Genomic DNA, 24,013 nt, shown 5'->3' with positions numbered 1-24,013 from the left:
CATAGAATGGTGGAATATAGGTTAGGTTTTTAGATAAAAAAAATTTTTTTCTTCTTTTTATATATATACTTATATTTCACCTATTTATGTAGAATTATACTTTGTGGAGTTAGGGATATTAATATAAGGTTACTTTTAGATGAATAGTATCCTGGGATTAGGTTTGGGAAGTCCGGGTGGGGGGTGGGGAGGGGGTTTTCCAATTATGATGTACTTGTGTTTGCTTTTTTCTTATGTTGAAAATAATAAAAAAAAAATTTGGAAAAAAAAGAAATTGGCAGAATGCCTAGAAACAAAGAAAAAAATTGTTCCTTTGAATTGCAAATAACCTTGAAGACAGCTGGGAACAAAGGAAGAACCAGCTATATGATTAAAAAGTGTTTGAAAGAAAAACAAAACAAAACACCTGGACTGTTGCTTAAACCTAAGAACTGTTTATGGAAAAGAAAAACTTTGGCTTTTTGGCTAATCTTTTAGAGGAGAATCTGCAGGAAGGATTTAAAGTGGCTTAACATACTGAATCTGTAATTTTGACTGACTGATAAATTGACTTTTGAATTAAAACATTGATGAAAGATTATTTGAAGGGGGGAGACAACATGGATATCACATACATATCAAAAAATGACACATTCAATATTTTCTCCTGAAGGACTTAGCCTGGAAAATCAAGAGCCTCCAGAAACAATACTCCAAGGAAAGATAAACACTTTCCCAGAGGAAATATATGTAATGTTAGGACAAATACAAATGACAATAGACTCAAACCACGACAAAATTCGAAACAACTTTGAGGATTTAAATAAGTATATTTCCAATCTAAGTCTACAACAAAAAATACCCAGGAAATAACAAATCAGATAGCAGATTACAAATTAGAAGAGTATGATCAAATTGATGAAATAACAAAGGAAAAGAATTACAATTTGACACAAACAAGAAAAAAATCTACAAGATTCTGATACAACAAGAAAAATGGAATTATCAGGAGAACAATTGAAGTTTGGGAGACAGAAAGAATTTATCTTACTTACTTCATCTTTTGTATTCCCAACAACATTTGTAAAAATACAAGAACTGTTGGGTAAGCAGATTACATCAACTTGGAAAATTACTTGGCAAAAGAAGATCAGAGACAGATACAAGAGATTTGATTCGCCCTACCAAATGGACTATACATGAATAAACATTTGTTTGAATATGGCTAAAAGAACAGAGAATTTTGAACATAAAGGGGCCTTATAACAAGAAGGATAATGAGATTTAAGTAATATAGTATATTTTATAATATATTAAATGTTAAAATAGTAGGTTGATGTAATTTTTATTAATATATAAGTAAAATATAAACTGATTAAAAAGGATGTTATATCTAGATATTAAGACAGATAAAAAGTATAGTATTTTTAAAATATTTTATTAATTTTCCAATTCTACATTTGAATATTTAAAAAGCAATGTGGTGACTGGGTTAATCAATAGCTCAATAACAAAATCTTAGTGCAAATCTCAGGCTACAACATCAAATATTTCTTCTCTTTTTCCTTTAACAATTATTATCTCATGTTTACGTTGGTACATTTCTAATTATATCAATTCAATAAGAACATCATTATTACATTTATCAACAATTTTTTAGCTTATACATATCTTAATTACATTCAATCTTTATAAACAATCCATATCCTGTTATTGAATTTTACTCAATTTTTAATTTCTTATCAATATTCCAATTTAACCTTTGATATTTATAATTTTCAGACTTTGGGTAACCAAAATTTCCCTTATCTCACTTCATAACAAACTATGATATCCAAAATACACATTTTATCTATTTAAATATAATCTTGTTCTATTTCCTAAGAATTATCTATTTCCCACCATATTAAATCATATATTTAATAACACAATGTCCCCTTTAATAAATCTAAACCATTATATATATATTGCCTGGGTTAATCAATAAATCAAACATATTCATAATATTTAATTTTCTTTTCCCTTTTAGGTCTAATTTTTAAATATTAAACTGATAAAATCCTTATTTTGAACTGGTTTCCAAATATTTTAAATCTAATAACCAAAATTCCCCTTGTCTCAAGATCTCCCTTTAACCCACTAATTGGCAATATAAAATCCCCTCTAATGAGTCAAAATCCCAGTTTTTTCAACCTTATTCTAGCTTTCTTCTTTTGCCAACAAGGCTTCCATATCAACACCTTTAAATCATCAAATAGATCTCCCTCTAGTCTCATATATGTTATTTGAATTAAAGAAGACCATTTGATTGCCAATTTTCTGGAAGTACTAGCCCATTTGAATTCGTTAAATTGCCTCCCTGTTATTCCAGTTCCCCATGTTTGCTCTAATATATTTGTCTTTAATTCAGTCTGTTCTACTTCTTTTTCAAATTTCATCTCTAATTATCAACTATGGAAAACCCCATTTCTGCCCTCTATGGATTCTGTCATACTACGAAAGGGAAGGGGGATAAGCAAAGGGGTTTTATGGCTCTCACTTCCTTCCTTACAACTTCAAAGGGACTGAATGTGGATCACACCAAAAGGACTGATCATAACAATAGGGCTCATCAGCTTTCATCTACTCCTCTCTGAAGTTTCCCTTCCGCCGGCCGTGAGGAAAAGGGGGTGGAAATGGAACGCCTGGGATGATCGCTGGAAGGATGGTGGGATGGGGGCTGCTTGGGAACATTTAAAACCTTGAACCATAGGGCTTGGGCCCCAGGTCCTGTCTAGAACGCCTGTAAACATTTTCTCTTAATAAAGATGCCTATTGGAAGAAATATTCCAAGAGTTCTGTCTTCTTAAGATGCAAAGTGGGGTGGGTCCTTACATTAGACAGGACTTGCAGAATTAGTCTACCTGGAAGGGAGAACCTTGCCGGGGGACTTTGCAAAAATTACCATGTCAGACGACGGAGCAGGGAAGGGAGAAAAGTCCCCAGAAAGGGAGCCGCTGCCCCGACTGAAACCTTGCCATATGTCGGGATCTGAGAGGTCAGATTCCTCAGGAGAAGAGGTGGTGGAGACACGGGACCACAAACCTCGGTCGTCAATGGGCATTGGAAAGAAAGGTGAGTGGGAAAAGAAATCAAGAAAGGTGACCCTGAGACGGGGGGCCCACCAACCAGAATGGAAGCAGGAGATGGAGAAATCCCTGCACGCAAGTGAGGAGGCTGGATCCTAGAGAAAGCTATTGACCTGATGAAGAGAACCCTCAGCCCCCTAGGAGAGGAGGATTCTGAACCCTACGGCCGCCCCAGCTCCTGGAGCCACAACTGGAAAGACACAGAGGGGGAAGTGGAACCTGCAGCCCTGGGGATGTCCACTGATCCAGTAGTCCCCACTCCCTGCTGACCCACAGATGGTGATTTGGATGGAAGACACTACCACCGACAATGAAGGCACCGATCCATTCAAAGACTCCCGTCACTGGACGTGAGATTCAAGGGGGAGCCGACACACTTGGGGTTTTTCCTAACCCAAGTCCTCAGCTACATGGAGGAATACGGGTGGCAAATCCCCAGCGACAAAGCCCGTATCCGGATCGTGCAATCTGCCCTGGACGGGCCAGCCGCAGATTGGATGGTGAACTTGCATGACTCCAATGCCCCAGAGCTCAACGATTTCAACTGTTTCATGTCCTCTCTGAGAAGGCGATTTGAGGACCCCCTGGCTGATTGCAAAGCTCGCAAAAGGATCAAAACAATGAGGCAAGGCAAACACCCGGTAGCTGAATATACGCAAGAATTCCGGGCCATTGCCAGCAAACTGAACTGGCCGGAAGACATCCTCTTTAGCCATTTCAAAGATGGACTAAAGTATGACCTATATGATGCTTGCCTGCCCCGAGGGGACCCACATCAACTTGATGAATGGTACGTCTTGGCAGAGGAAGCAGAAATCGACCTACTGAAGAGGCACCGCCAAGGAAAACAATGGACCTGCTCACCGCCTGAGTTGACACGTGAACCAGTGAAACCATCGGCTACGGCCAAGAAGCAAATGGGGTGTTTCAAGTGCGGGAGAGAAGGGCATCAGGCTGTAGAATGCCGCTCAAAAGCCCCCCAGCACAACCCAGACAGATCACTGGCCAGCAAATCCAGAAAGTCTCCAGCTAAGCCAAAAGAACCTGCCATGATAATGATGGAGGCTGTGGAATCCCCCACCTCTGCTCAGCAGGGGGAAAGAACTCCAGCCTACACCACAGGGCTGGTGGATGCCTCAGATGACAGCTCGGAGGGCGAACCCCTGGTAAGTGGACGCATCGCACCCATCCTCAAGACAATGACTATATTAATTCCCCCCATGCCCGAAGCCGTGAAGGTGAAAGCCTTAATAGACTCTGGCTGCACCCGCTGCCTCATTAGCCCGACGCTAGTGGGGAATCAGGGCATTCCATCAAGGAGACTGGAACAACCAATCTCATTTGGCCAGTTAGATGGGTCCATTGCAGGGGGGTGCCAGCTACCCTAGCCACCTTACCAATCCACCTCTCCCTGGGCAAACATGAGGAAGACATAACGTTTGTAGTGACCCCAGGCATGGAATGCCCGATGATCCTAGGGATGGAATGGTTAAAAAAATGGAACCCCTGGGTGAATTGGAGGACAGCAGAATTCAAATTCCCAAAAGGGGACCCTATGGACTTAAAATCCCAAGGGGAGCTACCAAAATTAAGAACAGAAAAAGCATCCATGGGAGAGGAAAAGGGACTACCAGAAATACCAGAGGAATACAGAGACCTTGCTGAAGTTTTCAGTGAGGAGAGGGCGGATGAGCTCCCCCCCCCCACCGACCCACAGACTGTGCCATTGAATTCAAGCCTGGGGCAAAACTCCCGAAGCCCAGATTATACTCCGTGAGCCCAAAGGAGAAGGAGGAAATGGAAAGATTCATAAAGAAAAACCTAGAAAGGGGGTTCATTGAGCCAGCCAAGCCTAAAGTGGCTGCCCCGGTCCTCTTTAGAGAGAAGAAGGACGGCTCTTTATGCTTATGCATGGATTATAGGTCCCTGAATATAATCAGTGAAAGCAACCTATACCCCCTGCCGCTCATGAAGGACATGTTGTCACACCTCTCGAAAGGGAATTTTTTTTCTAAACTAGACCTAAGGGAAGCTTACTATCGTGTGAGAATTAAGGAAGGGGATGAATGGAAGACCGCATTTAACTGCCCCATGGGGTGCTACCAATTCAAAGTTTTGCCATTTTGATTACAAGGCCCCCCTGCAGTATTTATACAATTAATCAATGACGTTCTAAGGGAGCACCTATTTAAGGGGGTCCTGGATGACTTACACGACATTCTTATCTTCACCGAATCAAAAGAGGAACATGTCAACCTAGTCAGAGTGGTTTAAAAGAAACTGCAAGCCACCCACCTATATGCCAAACTCTCGAAATGCGAATTCCACCAGGAAAGGATAGACTACCTAGGTTATCGCATATCCCCACAGAGCATTGAAATGGACCCAGAGAAGGTCAGAGCAGTATTAGAATGGGCACCACCCCCCACAAGAAAGCAACTGCAAAGTTTCCTGGGCTTTGCAAACTTTTACCGCCAATTCATCCCCCCATTTGCCCAGATAGCCCTGCCCCTCACAAACTTACTAAAAATGAAGGGAGCATCCTCAGTAAAACCTAGCCAGCCACTAACATGGACAATGGAGTGCCAAGCAGCGTTTGAGAGATTAAAGAGACTTTTTTCTGCCAAACCAGTACTGAGGCACCCAGACATGGATAAGCCCTTCGTAATACAGGCGGATGCAAGTGATGTGGCAGTGGGGGCTGTACTATTACAAGAAAACGATGAAGGGGTATTGCAACCCTGTGCGTATACATCCAAGAAACTCACGGAAACGGAACAGCGTTGGCCCGTGTGGGAGAATGAGACATACGGGATACGTTGGGCATTACTCACGTGGCGCCAGTTTCTTGAAGGCAACAAAATCCCTTTCCAGGTGTGGACAGACCACAAAAATTTGGAAGCCCTGAAAACACCCAGAAAGCTCAACCCCAAGCAAGCCCGCTGGTTCCAGCATTTTCACCAGTTCCAATTTATGCTCAAGCATTTTCCAGGGGGAAAGAACTTCCTGGCAGATGCACTATCTCACATGCCCCAATATAATAGCACACAAACCACCGACTCTAAACCGATGATGGTAGAATCACAACTGGCAGCGCCAGTAACCACTAGAGCCCAAGCTAAATTAAAACCACAGCTGGGCAGCCAAACGAGAATTGAATTCCGGAAAAGTTTGGAAACAGATGAATGGTTCTAGAAAAATAAACACGTGTGCACAATGAGGGATGGACTGCCTTGGGTGGGGGAAAAGTTATATATACCAACAACCCAAAGAGTCACATTCATGCAGCTTTGCCATGACACAAAATCAGCAGGGCATTTTGGATTTGTAAAAACATTACACTTAATTAAACGGCAATTTTGGTGGCCATCCATAAAAAAGGACATAGAAAGTTATGTGGCCAGCTGCCCAAAGTGTGCAACTGCAAAGAGGTTGCAAGGGAAATTGCCTGGACTGTTACAAACAGTGGCAAATCCCTCAGCCCCTTGGAGGGAAATAGCCATGGATTTTATAGTGGAATTACCAGAAAGCAATGGGAATACTGTTGTCTGGATGGTCACGGACTTGTTTTCCAAACAGGTGCACTTTATCCCTTGCCAAAAGATTCCCATCGCAAAAGCCTTAGCGAAACTTTTCATCCAGCATATTTACAGATTGCATGGGGCACCCCAACGCATCATCTCTGATAGGGGAGTGCAATTTACGTCTGCATTTTGGAAGGAATTTTTATCCCTCTTAGGGACCACTCAGGGACTGACATCTAGCCATCATCCACAAGGAAATGGTCAATCGGAAAAATTGAACTCAGTACTTGAGCAATACTTAAGATGCTTTCTTAGTTTCCAGCAGTCCGATTGGACGGACTTACTCATTTTCACAGAAGTTGCCTACAATAATGCAGTCCACTCCAGCACAGGTTACACTCCTTTTCAAATAGCTATCGGTCAATGTTTCAACCCCATGCCAGAATTAACCCCAAACGAACCGGCGATCCCATCACTGAAAGAATGGATGGAACAATTACAAAACACCTGGTCAATAGTTAGAAAAGCACTAGATGAAGCTAGGCAGGCATACAAAGCACATGCTGATAAAAAAGGGTACCCCATTCATTATAGGAGAAATGGTGTACTTATCTACTAAATACCTAAAGTCCCTACAACCCTATAAAAAACTGGGACCAAAATATATAGGGCCTTTTCCAATTAAAAGAATCATAAACCCAGTAACAGTAGAGAATTACCCCAAAATCTCAGGTAAATATACCCAATTTTTCATTGCAGCTTGCTGAAAAGAGAGCATCAGTCACCGTTACGGCCAAAAATCCCCCCCCACCTCCTCCAACAACAGTTCGAAATAAAGGAAATCCTAGATTCTAAGAGATATTATGGAGCGACTCAGTACCTAGTAGCATGGAAACACCTTCCCGCCTCACAAAACGAGTGGGTCCATAAACGTCATGTCAGAGCCCCGAAGCTATTAAAGAAGTTTCACACAGAGTATCCTAACAAGCCAGACTAACTTTTATACCTGTTTTGTTTTCTTTTCAGATGGATCTACCTTATTTTTAAGGGGGCAGGATGTCAGAATCCAGTTATATTTCATCTCTAATTATCATCTATGGAAAACCCCATTTCTGCCCTCTCTGGATTCTGTCATACTACAAAAGGGAAGTGCGATAAGCAAAGGGGTTTTATGGCTCTCACTTCCTTCCTTACAACTTCAAAGGGACTGAATGTGGATCGCACTAAAAGGACTGATCATAACAATAGGGCTCATAAGCTTTCATCTACTCCTCTCTGAAGTTTCCCTTCTGCCGGCCATGAGGAAAAGGGGGTGGAAATGGAATGCCTGGGATTGTCGCTGGAAGGACGGTGGGGTGGGGGCTGCTTGGGAACACTTAAAACCTTGAACTGTAGGGCTTTGGCCCAGGTCCTGTCTAGAACGCCTGCAACCATTTTCTTTTAATAAAGATGCCTATTGGAAGAAATATTCCAAGAGTTCTGTCTTCTTAAGATGCAAAGTGGGGTGGGTCCTTACAGTTGTCACTTCCTTTTCTGGATTTTCCATCAGCTGTATTTGTTGGTCAATCGAGTTCTCAGTCTTAATATTTGGTTGTTTTGCTTCTTCTGTTATCTTCTGCATTGTTGGTTCTTTGGTAGTAGTCAAAATTTGGCTTTGTGCATCTAAGCTGGTGTCTTGATCTCTCATTTTATCACAAGCTAAAAGAATGGTTTCATGTATTGCTTTCAACATAGACAAAATCTTTTCCTGGTCTTAATCCATCTCTTTCACTTATTTGTGAATAGTCTTTCTAATAAAAGTTATTTGTTAAGCAAAAGTCAGTAAATGTTTACATTTACAGTTCAAGTAGGCCAATTTTGCTGCCCCACTGTTCTCTTGCAGCTAAGTCTTTCACAGATAGTACCAAGGTCAAGAAGGTCTTATCAGGGTCTGAGCTTTGAGCCAAGTCTCTTTTTAGGAAATAACAAATTGCAATACCAAGCTTCACCACAAGATGTCATTGATGCCATTTAGAGCTTTTTTTCTAGTTCTTTTTCCGATTTTATTTCTTTTTTGTAGATAAAAATAAAAGTCTCCAATAGAAATAGGAAAGTTTTTGGTCCCCAAGTTTCAGGAACATATAAATCCAATTAAATTACAGTTGTTCTTTTTAATGCTTTGATTCCCCTGGGTAGTCAGATGCTGTTATTCTTAGAGGGTGGGATAGAAATTCCCTTCCCTCTCTCCTCTCAGTGGGAAGATACTTCAAAAAGCTTTTACAGGAAGAAAGTACTTAGGGTAAAGAGAAGATAAGATCTCACCCAGTTTCATCCACATTGCTTTCAAAGTGCTTGGTATTAAGTTTGACTTTGGCTGTCAGCAGCTTAGTGACGAGCCATATTACTATGGCTGGTCTTTTCCCCATCAATTTGAAGAGCTGCCTGGATCAAGAGGAAGGGCTGCCGCCCTTCCACAATCAAGTGGGGGGTCCTCTCCTTGCTCGTCGCCCCTACAGGGTGACTTTCAACCTTTTCCAGGGTCCCCCATGCATCTGCCTGGGCTGCAATGGCAAACCGGAAGCCAAAAAGTATAGTATTTTTATAATGCATGACATAAAATATTGGGATGATGTACTTAAATGGGAAAACGTAAGACAGTTAGATGACTAATATGAAGAAATTATGACTGATAAGAATTGGATTGAATATAAGGGAATTTAAGCAAACAAAAATTATAAAAATAGGATGTATGCTGAACTAATGAGATGATGGTTATGAGAATAATATAAGTTAAAAAATGTTGTATGGAGAGATTATTATTATTTGTATAAATATAAAAATTGCCTATACCCAATCATTTATATATTGAAATTATTAAGAATTATATTTTGGCTAAGGTTGAAGAAGGAGAATACAAATGGGAGAAAGGAAGATCAAAGAAATATATTGTTAATTAATATATTAATTATGGAATTATCAAATTTAATCATTATTGATTGTTAATTAATTACTATTGTCCTTTTTTTCTTGTTAAAATATAAACCAAAACAACACGTTGTACACCAGGCACTGGAGATTGTTATAGTTAAAAAGCAATAAAATATTAAAAAAAAGAAAATAAGAATATTGCAAGTAAATGATATATAATCATGCCACTGAAAGAGATCTGATATCTGAGAACATTCTTTGTTTATCTGGATGATGGATAGTTGGCACAAGACTCACTACAGTTCATAATGAATAAGAAAAATGAGTTTAGCCAAGATTGTGACCTTTACAGGAAGAAAGGCCGAACAGAGACTCCACTTCCTTAGGGTCTTGCGAAAGAACAAAGTGGAACAACGACTGATAACCTTCTTTTACCGGTCCACTATAGAAAGAGTCCTCTCACATTGCATTATGGTGTGGTATGCTGGCTTGACAGCCGTGGATAGAAAGACATTAGAGGGTGGTGAGCACAGCACAAAACATGGTGGGCTGTTCCATGACACCACTAAACGACATCGCTAGGGCCAGCTGCCTTAGAAGAGTGAGGAAAATCCTCAGGGACAACTCACACCCTGGTCAACACTTCTTTACCAACAAGCTGAAGAACAGTTTCTACCCATGGGCTGTCAGACTCCTGAATGGGAATAACTCCATGTATGATAGATTTGTGGGGCCAGCACATTGTGCAATAAGTTCACGTGGTGTAATAAGATTGTGTGTTTGTTGTCACTGTGAGTTATCAGGGGGGATGCACGAAGGGAGGCTTAGCCAATCTCATTGTACACATGTTGTACTCTGACAATAAAGGTTGATTTGATTTGATTTTAAAATGTATCCTATAGACTTGAAGAGTCCTGAAGTAAGTAAAAGGTAGTAGAAACCTCCTTTTCATGGGGGCCCATTAAAATAGCAAATGAAAAGTCACAATGATCATTTGCTCATATCAGAATATAAGAAATCAATACGATGAACTGAACTCTAGCCTATGAAAACATAAAAGATTTGTTTTCTGAGTGAAGAATGGTGAGTTAGCAAATCTCCAAATGAGTAAAGATGATTGTAACAAAAGGAATGTGAGTAGACCAGTCTCATGGAATGCCTCTGGATAAGGAAAGGATAGAAGATTCAGAAATTACCTATTTGACTAGGTTGAGGCTAATAGAGGTCTTCAAAATAACATATTTGCAAAGCTACCTGGTGATTTTTCCTTCATTTTAGAACAAAAACATGAATTTGAAATAAATGACAAAAGAAAAGAAGCAGGGGAAAAACTTACCTTTTAGTGGGCATTGGAACAAAATGACAGAAAGTAGTAAGATAGTTGGGAATACTTCAGGAGATACTTGAAAAATGGGGACAGACTACTTGCAGCTATGATGTCAGCAATGTTATGTGCTTCTATTGATATTCTATGTCCAAAAATATTAAAAAAGAAATTACAGACCTGAAAAAGAATACAGATAGTCCTCGACTTACAACAGTTCAGTTAGTGACTATTCGAAGTTACAACATTGGAAAAAGAGACAGTATTTTACACTTACAATTCTTGCAGCATCCCTATGGTCAAGTGATCAAAATTCAGATGCTTGGCAACTGACTCATCCTTATAATGCTTACAGTGTCCCAGGGTCATATGATCACCTTTTGCAACCTTCTGATAAAGTCCATGGGGAAGCCAGATTCACCTAACAGCCATGTTACTAACTTAACAACTGCAGTGATTCATTTAACAACTGTGGTAAGAAAAGTCAAAAAATGAGGCAAAACTCACTTAACTGTCTCACTCAGCAACAGAAATTTTGGGCTCAATTGTGGTCATACGTTGAGGACTATCTGTACCTTAGAAGAAGATCTATGGGATAAAGAGCTAAAAAAACTTATGTGATGTAGAAAACTTAGAATATAAACCAATTGTTGAAATGTTGGAAAATGAAAAAAAATGTGGATTATAAGATAGAGATTACAGATAAAGTGGAAATAAAAATGATGCAAGAGTGAGCTGGACAGTGACTTCCTACTATGGGAAGTCAACCCCCCCCAGAAGGAAATATTAAAAGGGCAGAAAAATATATTTCCTCAAAGGATCTTAAAGAGGCAGAAAAGTATGCCCAGTTTTTTTAACAGCCCCAAGTCTCCCTCCCCCAAGCAGAAATCAGCTCTGTAGAAATGCAGATGTAAATAATCCAGGAAGGTTGGAGGCCCCCAGCTAGAAGCTTAGGAAGACAAAGACACCTAAAATTTACATATCCCACCCAAACTCTAAGACAGGACATAATAGGATTAACCCACAGATGCCAAAGGGCACACCCAGACTCAGGTCAAAATTCATGCCACAGGAACAACTCCAAACAAAAGGCTCCAGAGGATATAAAAACCCACTCCCTACATGTGCTCACTCTTTTCTTCCAGAGCCATCTTTCTGTCTGGCTCTCCTCGTCAATAAACTGCAACCTTCTTTCTAAAGCAGTCACCATGTTGTTTACTCCCGGCTTGGAGTGAACCATGATGAAGACTTTTCCTTCAACAGTTTTGCACCCAGGATGGGACTCCAAGCTAACCTCTCCAAAGGACTGAGACTGATAAGCCCCATCTTGCTGGCAGCAGACCCCTTGTGTCTGTGGATGGGTATCCCAGGCCCTGCCCATGTGGAGCCAGGGTAGTAAAGGGAGTTTTGGGTTTGAGTTCAAGGGCTTCTTTGGAAAGAAGGTGAGTACCTCCAAATTTTAACTTTAAAGCCCAGGGGAGCATAGGAAATGTGTGTATGTCTCTGTGTGTGAAAGCATGGTGGTAGATCCCTAAAGGAGCATCCAGTACTCTGTGAGGGATCCAGAGTCCTCCATGGGTCCCTTTTTGACCCAAACCATGGTGGTAGGCGGAAGTCTCACTAGGAGGCTTCAGTGCGCCGGACCTGATAGAACCAAAGTGAACCCCTGCATCAGGAATAAGGAAATCATGGGGTGTTCTAGTTCAAGGGTCGAAATAGGCTCCCCAGTGAAATGCTTGCTTGAGGCCTGGGATGGGAATCAGCTACCCATTCAGGCAGGTATGAAAAAGAGTTAGAGAAACTATTAAAAAAAGGGACTTTGCTCAGGGCTTTGCTGGGAAACCAACTTGGCTGAATAAAGGTACTTAAAGGGAAATTAAAATATAAGAAATAGTGATTCTCTCTCTCTCTCTCTCTCCAACCACATGATATGTTTAAGAATTGTGCCTTCCCTAATTTGAGTTAACGGAGATTTATGGTGGGAATGACTAGGATGTGTAAAACTAAAACTTCTGTTTCCCTTTTCTGTTCTCTTTTCCTTGTCTTTGTGTGCATATGTGTGTCAAAGTCTTTGTGTGTGAGGTAAATGTGACTGTTAATTGTCTCTAATCCAAAGAGAAAAGAATTTTAAAATTCTGCTTAAAATAAGCCAGCAAAAGGAAAATATCCTCACTCTGTTTGTCTGGCCAGCAGAGTGAAGAAAAATGTGTTTGTTTGTTTGTTTTCTTCTTCCTTTCTCTCTCTGTACTCTTAAGAACAGCCCAAAGTTACCAGGAGGGAATGTTTTAAGTTCATCTGATGGAAAAGTTTCACTCTTGCATTTACTGTATGTGTTGTAAATGGGTTTTATCTGTATATCCTTTTCCTGAAACATGACCAGCATTTTTCAAGTTGCAAGTCTTTAAGTCCTAACATGTTGCAAATGTTCAGTTCAGAAGTGAGACCTTTAATTTATATTCTCTTACCAGAATCCAGCTTTCTTTTGTCCTCATCTGTGATTTCCTCATTTTGTCTGCCTATCTGTATCTTTAACCACTACAGTATTAATGCCTTTTCAAACTCTGTCTGCAAGCTACCCCCCCCCCCCAATTCTACTTCTCCTTTTCTTATCCTTTGTTCTCCATGCCTTTGTCTACCTCTCCAGGGAGAGTGCACCCAGAAAGGGGGGAGGAGATCTTGTTCTCATATCTTTCAGCCCTGCATAGATGACTCAACAACCTTTTGGAAGCAGACCACACTGACCCAGATGCTGCCTCCATCCATTTGAGCCCTCGAATTGGGTTTTGAATCCAGCCATCCACTAAAAAGCCACCATGCAACCTGAGTGGAACAGATCTTTCCAGGTCCTACCATTCCCCCAGATCCTGTGAAAGTTGCAGAGGAAGGAAGGCATCCTGGAGCCATTGGTCCCCATGTGAAGCCTCAGAAGAAAACTAGGAAGACTATGGGGGGAGGGTGGAAACTCACTGTAAGGTTTTCTTTCTTGCCCCATTTTTATTGTAATTAAGCAGTTGAATGTATTTATGGAGTGATGGCATTTGGGAATAGTTGGCACAGCAAGTCCTGAACACCTTGGATTTCTGTCTGGTAGGAGGAAAATTTATCCAGAATGTTTGTATTGCCTGTTTGTATTAGAAGCCACACACACACACACACACACACACCATTCATAATCACACTGAGTCTATCTCTTTCACCTACCTTCAGTAAAGCTCCAGCCTAATTCTTGCCCTGTGTCATTAAAACTTTGTAGGAATGACTTCTAGCAAAATTCCAAGGGGGAGGGAACAAGTCCCCTCAGGTGATTTGCAATTCATATGGCCTGACTAGGGAATTAGCAGAAAAGAGATATCTAAACCTGAATATCTTGCACTGGTGGACTCAGATTGGGAATCCTAGGGCTCACTATGTGCAATTTAAGAAAATGTAATAGCCTGGCTTGCATACTGGCTAACCTCAATTGGACATCACTAACCTGGATGAACTGAACTAAGAGCTAAGGCAGGAAACAACCCTTGAAGGCAGCCAATGGTTATGTACTGGTGAAGACCATGGCTGTGAAGAATTTTGAGAGGCTTGTGCTTCAAAACCTGACTGGAAGCTCAAAGTGACATCCTACATTTCAAAATGATTGGCAAAGAATATTGGACATTATAAATTTCTTTTCCATGTAACAGAATTTTTGCCCTGACTTTTAGAACTTTGGAAGTTCCCCTTTTGGGAGCAACTGCAGGGATCTTTTTCTGCTGCCTCTATTAGTGTCTTTAAAAGCTTTAGTGTTTAAAAGCTTGTTTACCAAGTCTCCCTGACCAGATCAATTTTAATCTTATACCAGTAAGTGTGTCATTCACACACTTATCGCACAAAGGGGGGATTTGTGGGAAGTCAGTCCCCCAGAAGGAAATATTAAAAGGGCAGAAAAATATATTTCCTCAAAGGATCTTAAAGAGGCAGAAAAGCATGCCCAGTTTTTTTAATAGTCCCAAGTCTCCGTCCCCCAAGCAGAAATCAGCTCTGTAGAAATGCAGATATAAATAAGCTTAGGAAGACAAAGACACCTAAAATTTACATACCCCACCCAAACTCTAAGACAGGACATAATAGGATTAACCCATAGATGCCAAAGGGCACACCCAGACTCAGGTCAAAGTTCATGCCACAGGAACAACTCCAAACAAAAGGCTCCAGAGGGTATAAAAACCCACTCCCTACATGTGCTCACTCTCTTTTCTTCCAGAGCCATCTTCTGTCTGGCTCTCCTCTTCAATAAACTGCAACCTTCTTTCTAAAGCAGTCACTATGTTGTTTATTCCTGGCTTGGACTGAACCATGATGAATACTTTTCCTTCAACACTACAGGATTTACAAAAAGAGGTTGGCTAAAGCCTAAAAAGCCTTTGTGACAGGAAAAAGAAAATCCAAAGAGAGATCAACTCCTACAGCATCTGAATGAAATTCAGATTCCTAGAAGCAAAATCAATAAGTGCAAAGTTGATTTGTTTCACCGTAAGATGCGTTCTACAAAATTCAGAGATTTTATGGACTTTTGCTTACACCGAGACAGAAATGTCAATGATTTATGGATTTACATATGCTTAAGGGATGAGCTATTGCAAAAAGATATTTGATGTAACCTTATAGGAAACAAAGTATTACTAAGTTTATGTTGTTATGATGAAGATCAACAATTACGTCTTTGAATATTTTGTTTCTTCTTTTTTCCTTTATGTTTTTTTCTCTTCTCTTCTTTTCCCTTCCTTTCCCTTCCCTTCCCTTCCCTTTCCTATTTTGTTTCCATTGTCTTTTAATAGATTTTCAATCCTTTTTTTAAAAAAAAAACAAGCAAACCCAAACAGAACAGATTTAATAGACTGGAGAATGGATAGGGTCATGATTAGAATACAAGTGAAGAATAATAAATTTAGAACTATCATAATTTAATTTTAACTGAAAAACTAATGGGGAAAGGACCATGGTATGGAGAGCTGGAATGGAATGGAATAGAATGAACTATCCAAGGAAATTGGCTGCAATTCCAGAGCTTGGAGGTTAGGGTGGGAGCATCAAAGTCTGTGATAGAGCTAGCTTTAGAAAGAGGGAAGGATCTATAAGGAACATTTTCAGATAATATTACTCAATCCCCCCAAAAGGAGAAAGTCTGCAAATGAAACTTAAAATACCTTACCTTGATTGTGCTTGGTATAAGCAAGGCAGAAAGAGAGATGCAGCAGACTTTCAATATTCTGTTCTTCTATTTTTCTACAATAAGAATATTCTTGGAATCCCTGCTGTACCTGTTTTTTAATCTTGCATACTTTGAATGGTTAACAAAGGCAAAATGAAAAAACATCCTGAAGGAAGACCTTGAAATAATTTTTAAAAAGTGTAGCTATATATAGCCCAGTTTTGTAAAGAACAATTTAAAAAGATGTTAAGAACAAGAGACAGAACTCAGAACTAGTGACTATCCCAATTGGGACTTCATAAAATCCAGAAAAAGACCCAACAGGAGCTCCCCCATAACAGACAAAGTAGAGAATAACAAATGAAGCAACATTGACATTCCATACGTTGGAGGAATATCTGTGAAGCTCAGGAGGATATTCAATCAACACAACTTACATGCACACTTTAAACCTAAGTATACACTAAGGCAGAAGCTTGTTCGCCCCAAGGATAAAACACCCAGACATACACTGAGCAATGTGATATATGCAATGCATTGCAGTGAGACATGATCTGTACATTGGAGAAACAAAACAATCACTTCACAAACACATGGCATAACATAGAAGAACAAACAATATAATGCAAACACAAGCAATAGAAAGTAATTCAACCAATGCCTTAAATTTCAATAGAGCTGATTTTAACAAACTCAGAGAAAACCTAGGAAACTCTTAAAGAAAACCTAGAAAAACAATTCAAGAAGCATGGGAAACTCTGAGAAATGCTATCATAAAAGCCCAGTCCAGCACAATACCACTGAAAAAGAAAAACAAGAAAGTCAAGGAGAAACCAGCATGGTTGCATAAAGATCTCTCAGACAAACTGAAAGACAAAAAGGACAAGTAAAAAAAATTGAAAGAGGGACACATAACTAAGGCTGATTATCAGCAGACAGCCAGAACATGCAAAGATGAAGTCAGGAAAGCAAAGGCTCAGAATGAACAAAGACTTGCAACAGAAATCAAGGATAATAAAAAAAGATGTTTTTCAACATATTAATAAGAAAAAGGTCAAGGAAGCTGTAGGCCCACTAAAGAGAGAAATGGCAAGGAAGTAATAAGCAATAGGGAGAAAGCAGAGCTGCTTAACTCATTCTTTGCATCAGTCTTCACACAAAAAGAAATTATAGCACAACATACCAAAAAAATACTGCAAAAGACAAACTAGACACAAAAATTAAAATAAGCAAGAAAATGGTAAGAGAACACCTATCTGATCTTGATGAATATAAATCACAAGGACCCGCCAGATTACATCCCAGAATTCTGAAGGAGCTGGCAGATGTTATCTCAGAACCATTGCACCATATTTTTCAAAAATCCTGGAGCACCGGGGAAGTATCTGAGGATTGGAAAAGGGCTACAGACCAATCAGTCTAACATCAATACTTGGGAAGATCCTGAAAAAGATAATCAAAAAACAGATCTGCGAACAACTAAAATCAAAAAAAGTTATAACTTGTAGCCAGCATGGGTTTGTTAAAAACAGATCATGCCAAACCAAACTTATTTCATTCTTTGATAAAGTGGTCAATTTAGTAGACTAGTGAATCGCTGTGGACATAATATACTTAGATTTCAGTAAGGCATTCGACAATGTAGACCACAATCTACTGCTTGGTAAGCTAGAAAAAGGTGGAATAGACAACATCACCACCATATGGATTTGTAACTGGCTGACAAACTGTACTCAATGAGTAGTCCTCAATGGTACTACATCCACATGGAGAGAAGTAAGCAGTGAGGTACCACAAGGCTCCGTCTTAGGCGCAGTACTCTTCAATATCTTCATCAATGACTTAGATAAGGGAATAGAAGGGGAACCCATCAAATTTTCAGATGTCACTAAACTGGCAGATATACCCAACACCCCAGAAGACAAGCTCAGGATTCAAAAATATCTTGACAAACTGGAACAATGGGCCCTATCCAACAAAATGAGTTTTAATGTGGAAAAAAGCAAAGTTTTACATTTAGGCAGGAAAAATCAAACATATAAGTACAGATTAGGTGAACCTGGCTCAAAAACAGTAACTGTGAGAGGGACCTTGGAGTCCTAATGGATGATCACTTGACTAAAAGCCAGCAATGTGCAGCAGCAGCCAAAAAAGCTAATACAATCCTGGGTTGCATAAACAGAGGCATAGAATCAAGATCACGCAAACTATTAGTACCGCTTTATAAAACCCTAGTAAGACCACATCTGGAATACTGCAACCAATTTTGGTCACCATACTACAAAAAAGATATTGAGATTTTGGAAAAAGTTCAGAGAAGAGCAACTAAGATGATCCAAAGCCTGGAGACTAAAACATATGAAGAACGGCTGTAGGACCTGGGTTTGGCTAGTCTAAAGAAAAGAAGAAATAGAGGTGACATGATAGCAGTATTTCAATATTTGAGAGGCTGCCACAAAGAAGAGTGGGTCAAATTATTCTTCAAAGCACCAGAGGGCAGGACAAGAATCAATGGTTGGAAACTTATCAAAGAGAGAAGCAACCTGGAATTAAGGAGAAAATTCCTAACAGTGAGGACAATTAGCCAGTGGAGCAGCTTGCCTTCAGAAATTGTGAGTGCTTCATCACTGGAGGTTTTTAAGAAGAGCCTGGACAGTTACTTGTCTGAGATGGTATAGGTTCTCCTGCTTGAGTGGGGGGCTGGACTAGAAGACCTCCAAGGTCTCTTCCAGCTTCTATTCCATTCCATTCCATTATATTCTATTCTAAACCCATCAGTGGTCCATCTGCATTTGAAAGACAAAGGTAACTCTTTTGGAGACAACAAAGTCCACATTCTGGATAGAGAGGAGCACTGGTTTGAAAGAGGGGTAAAAGAGTCCATGTATGTTAAAATTGAATAGTCCGCTCTCAACAGAGGTAGAGATACATGACACCAAGTATCGTCTGTTTACAACACAGACCTTTCAGCAATTCCAAGAAGATTCCACACCCATTTGCACTCTGATTCAGGTGACCCTGAGGGCAAAGATAAACAGAAATGCCAAGTGGGCTGTCCCTGGTGAAATGAAGTAAAATCTCTTCATTAAGGAAAAAAACATAGTCCAGTTGCCTTTTGAAAAAGCACCTTTCAGACAACCATGACCTGGATGAGTGAGAATCTCCATAGATAACAATTGACAATAAGTATGTTTAAAATAAAAGGAAAAGAATAATAGCTGTTCAATTTTATATAGAAAATTTCCCTTCTCATCCCTATGTGTCTTCTTCAATCACAGGTCCTCTAACACAGAGGTCCCCACCCTTTTTGGCACTAGGGACTGGTTTCAAGGAAAACAATTTTTCCATGGATGGGGGGGAGGGTTCAGGAAGATTCAAGCGCATTACATGTATTGTAAATTTTCTAAATAAATAAACAAACATATAAATAAATGTTTCATGGCTTTATTGGATAGCTTTATTGGGTAGTATTCTGTCTCCACTGTTGTTCAATATCTACTCTGAGTCAATCTTCAAAGAGGCACTGGAGAACATCGATGCTGGCATCAAAGTAAATGGTGTTTGGATCAACAACTTAAGATATGCTGACAATACAGTTCTGCTTGCCAGTAAGCATGAAGACCTCCAGCTCCTCATCAACAGAGTCACAAAAATATCTGAAAAATAGGCTTGAAGCTTAACACCTCAAAAACCAAGATCATGGTCGTCAGCAAACAACGTGTTAATTTACCAATAAATTCAGAAGGAATACCACTAGAAAAAGTTGAAAGAATCACACACCTCGGTTCTAATTTACATGAAAGCTGGGACATGACCATTGAAGTAAAGACAAGGATAGAAAAAGCCCGAACAGCATTCTTCAAAATGAAAAAGATCTTCTGCAGTCACGACATAAGCCTAAGACTGAAAATCAGGCTTATCAGATGCTATATTTTTTCTATCCTGCTCTATGGAGTAGAGAGTTGGTCTCTGACAGAAGGCCACCTGAAGAGACTAGAAGCATCTGAAATGTGGATTTACAGGCGGCTGTTACGTATAAGCTGGGTTGACAAGATCAGAAATGAGGAGGTGATAAGCCGCTGGGAAAGCCAAAGGAAATCATCAAAACAATTAAAAAATGAAAATTAGAATATTTTGGACATGTGATGCGACACCCAGAAAAATACGGCATACTCCATTTAATCCTCCAGGGAAAGATTGAAGACAAACGAGGTCCAGGCAGAAGAAGAACATTGTGGCTTCAAAATCTAAGGGACTGTTTTGGACAAAACTCAGCAACACTTTTTTTTTTTTAACAAAATTTTATTGAGTTTATATAGATGGGGAAAAATAGGAACAATACAGGTATGGTAAAGGGAGGGGTGGAAGGAAAGGGGAAGGGGAAGGGAATAAGGAATTAGGGTAAAATAAGGATAGGCACAATCACATATTTCAACAAACAAGCTATCGTCCGGATCATAATAATGAGTAAATATCGTATTCAACCATTTTTAGCAAAGCTTAGACTGTAACATATTAAAAACAATTAGTAAACAAATACGTTAATCTATTAAGTAAACACTACTAATAAAATCTCAAAAAAATCCTAACAATCAAAAGTAACAAATGAAAATCAGTAAATCAGGAAAAATAATCATATCATCAAAATGTTAGTTAGAACTCGATTAAAAATCAGTCATCTATTCTAGAATATTGAATCCTTCAAGTTCTAGCCTGTCTCTAACCATTGATAAAAAAAATTTCCCAAGTTCTAAAATAAATTGAATCATCTTTTTCTTTCATTTCTAATGTTAGTCTATCCATTTCTGCACACTCTAAAATTTTAGTAATTATAGTCTAGTCAGATGGTAAATTCTCATTTTTCCAAAATTGGGCAAATACTATCCTTGCAGCAGTTAAAACATGCAATATCAAGTAGTCATTCTCTTTACCATAATTAGGTCTTAATATTCCTAACAAAAACAATTCCGGTTTAAATTCTATCTGTAGTTTCATCATCTTTTCCAACCATCTATGGATCTTAGACCAATATTTCTTAGCGATAGGGCATATCCACCAGGCATGGTAATAAGTGCCTGGCTGTTGTTTACATTTCCAGCAGATATCCAAAACATTTTTAAACATTTTCGTTAAGCGAACTGGTGTCATATGCCATCTATAAAACATCTTATATAAGTTTTCTTTATATGCTACCGCTTTTGTAAGCTTAATATTTTTATCCCAAAGTTTTTGCCAGTCTTCCAAATCTATAGAATGTCCAAAATTCTTTGCCCATACTATCATTGTTTCTTTCACTTCTGAATTCTAGCTTTGTCCCTAGCTTTGGAAACGGCTCACCGAAAGCTTTATAAGTGGTGTCTCAGTAAGACCATCGGAAATAATGTGTTTTGGGGGTCGAATGATTCTTTTACAGGGGTCGCCTAAGACCATCGGAAAACACATATTTCCGATGGTCTTACTGAGACACCACTTATAAAGCTTTCGGTGAGCCGTTTCCAAAGCTAGGGACAAAGCTAGAATTCAGAAAAAATCACCTATTCAAAGCCACGCAAGAAATGGGTGGAGGGGGAGGGAGAAAAAGAAGAAAGAACGCGTGGAATTAAAAGCGTTTCTCCTCCTCTCCCCCACCGAGGGGGCTTTTTCCTGCGTCCCACGCGCATTTTGCAAGGGAGTGGGGCGTCAGCGCCGGACACGTTCCATTCCGCACGGTCCCTTTGTGAAACCCCCAAAATGGCGAGGGTGGCATTTACCTTTCCCAGGCAAATGTGGCAGCGTGAGAGACAATGTAACACTCTGAACGTTCTGAGCCATTGTGGCGTTTCGAATCCCGCGAGCGTGAAAGTACCAACCCACAAAGCTGCAAGCCCTGCTGCAGGGATGGAAAGGCGAACCCCTCGCTCTTCCAACTCTCACGCTGCTTAAGGCTTCGCGTACGGCGAGCCACCGAGGCCAATTTCCTCCGTGAGAAGAGAACACTTTTTCTCTGCTCCCCCCCCCACCCAAACTCTCCTCCTCGAAAGTGGTGGGGCTGAGAGACAGGAACTCCTCAAGCGCCACGGCGGGCGGTTCTTAGGGAAATTACCCTCCTCTCTGACCGTTTTGAAATAAAATAATAAAATATACTAAGGGCAATTTGGGATTCATTTCACTCCAAATGCAAAGCTGGGAGATGTAGAGAATGATCGGAAAGTTGTCATTTCTATAACTGAATCTTGTTCGAATAACCAGGAAGAAGATGATCCTAAATTGTCTAATTAGAATAGAATAGAATATAGAGCAGAGCAAGCAGAGCAGGGCAGAGTAGAGTAGAGTAGAGTAGAAAATATGGAATGGAATGGCATGGAACAGAATAGAATATAGAGCAGAGCAGACTAGAAAATATGGAATGGAATAGAATGGAATGGAACAGAAAGGAACGGAACAGAATAGAATATAGAGCAGAGTAGAGCAGGGCAGAGCAGAGTAGAGTAGAAAATATGGAATGGAATGGAATAGAACAGAACAGAACGGAATATAGAGCAGAGTAGAGCAGGGCAGAGCAGAGTAGAGTAGAGTAGAGTAGAAAATATGGAATAGAATAGAATAGAATAGAATAGAATAGAATAGAATAGAATAGAATAGAATAGAATAGAATGGAAAGGAACAGAATAGAATATAGAGCAGAGCAGAGTAGAAAATATGGAATGGAATGGAATAGAATAGGACAGGACAGGACAAAACAGAATATAGAGCAGAGTAGAGCAGGGCAGAGCAGAGCAGAGCAGAGTAGAGTAGAAAATATGGAATGGAATGGAATGGGATAGAATAGAATAGACTAGAATAGAATAGAATAGACAATATGGAAGAGAGTAGAGTAGAGTAGAATAGAATAAAATAGAATTTAATTATGTTCAATTTGTAACAATGAAAATATATCCTGCATATCAGATATTTACATTATGATTCATAACAGTAGCAAAATTACAGTTATGAAGTAGCAACGAAAATAATTTTATGGTTGGGAGTCACCACAACATGAGGAACTGTATTAAAGGGTCGTGGCATTAGGAAGGTTGAGAACCACTGCTCTAAGTAAAGCAATCTTTTATTTCTCAATACAATCTATTCTTTAAGCCAAAGCAAAATCGCCGCTTGATAGTAAAGTCTCCAATCTGGAAGTCCAAAGCCCCCTCTATCCTTAGATTCTTGTAACAATTTACATTTGATTCTTGCTTTCTTTTTTGCCATATAAATCTTAAAATCATTGCATTTAAATCATCAAAAAAATTCTTAGTAAGTTTAATAGGCACTGTTTGAAAAAGGAAAATTATCTTTGGTAAAATGTTCGTCTTAACCCTCACTATTCTTCCTAAAAGTGATAATTGAAGATTTTCCCATCTTTCCAAGTCTATTTTTATTTGTTTCATTAATCTCTCATAATTATCTTCTTTTAGTGTAGTATATTTTGCCATTAAATAAATACCCAAATATTTGACTTTTTTAACTATTTGAAGATTTGTCATTTTAGCAAGTTGAGTTTTCTGTTTGTCTGTTAGATTTTTTGTTATTACTTTAGTCTTTTCCCTGTTTATTTTCAGACAAGCCACTTCTCCAAATTTCTCAATTTTCTGCAAGAGTTTATCAGCTGTTTGCAATGGCTCCTCTAGAATGAAGACCAAGTCATCCACAAAGGCCTGTAGTTTATATTTCTGGTCTTTAATCTCTAGACCTTTAATTTCTGTATCTTGTCTGATATTTCTTGCCAGAACCTCTAATGTAAGAATAAATAACAGAGGAGACAACGGGCATCCCTGTCTAGTGCCTTTTTAAATCTCAAATCCATCTGTGTAATCTCCATTTAAAAGTATTCTTGCTGTTTGTTTCTTATAAATTGCTTGAATTGCTTTGTTAAAATTTTCACCAAAGTCCATTTCTTGAAGTTGTTGAAACATAAATTGCCAATTTAAGTTATCAAAGGCTTTTTGTG

This window comes from Protobothrops mucrosquamatus, unplaced genomic scaffold, assembly GCF_001527695.2.
Source record: "Protobothrops mucrosquamatus isolate PMUCROS unplaced genomic scaffold, P.Mucros_1.0 scaffold1301, whole genome shotgun sequence".
Taxonomy (NCBI): Eukaryota; Metazoa; Chordata; class Lepidosauria; order Squamata; family Viperidae; genus Protobothrops; species Protobothrops mucrosquamatus.
This window is presented reverse-complemented; position numbering follows the sequence as displayed.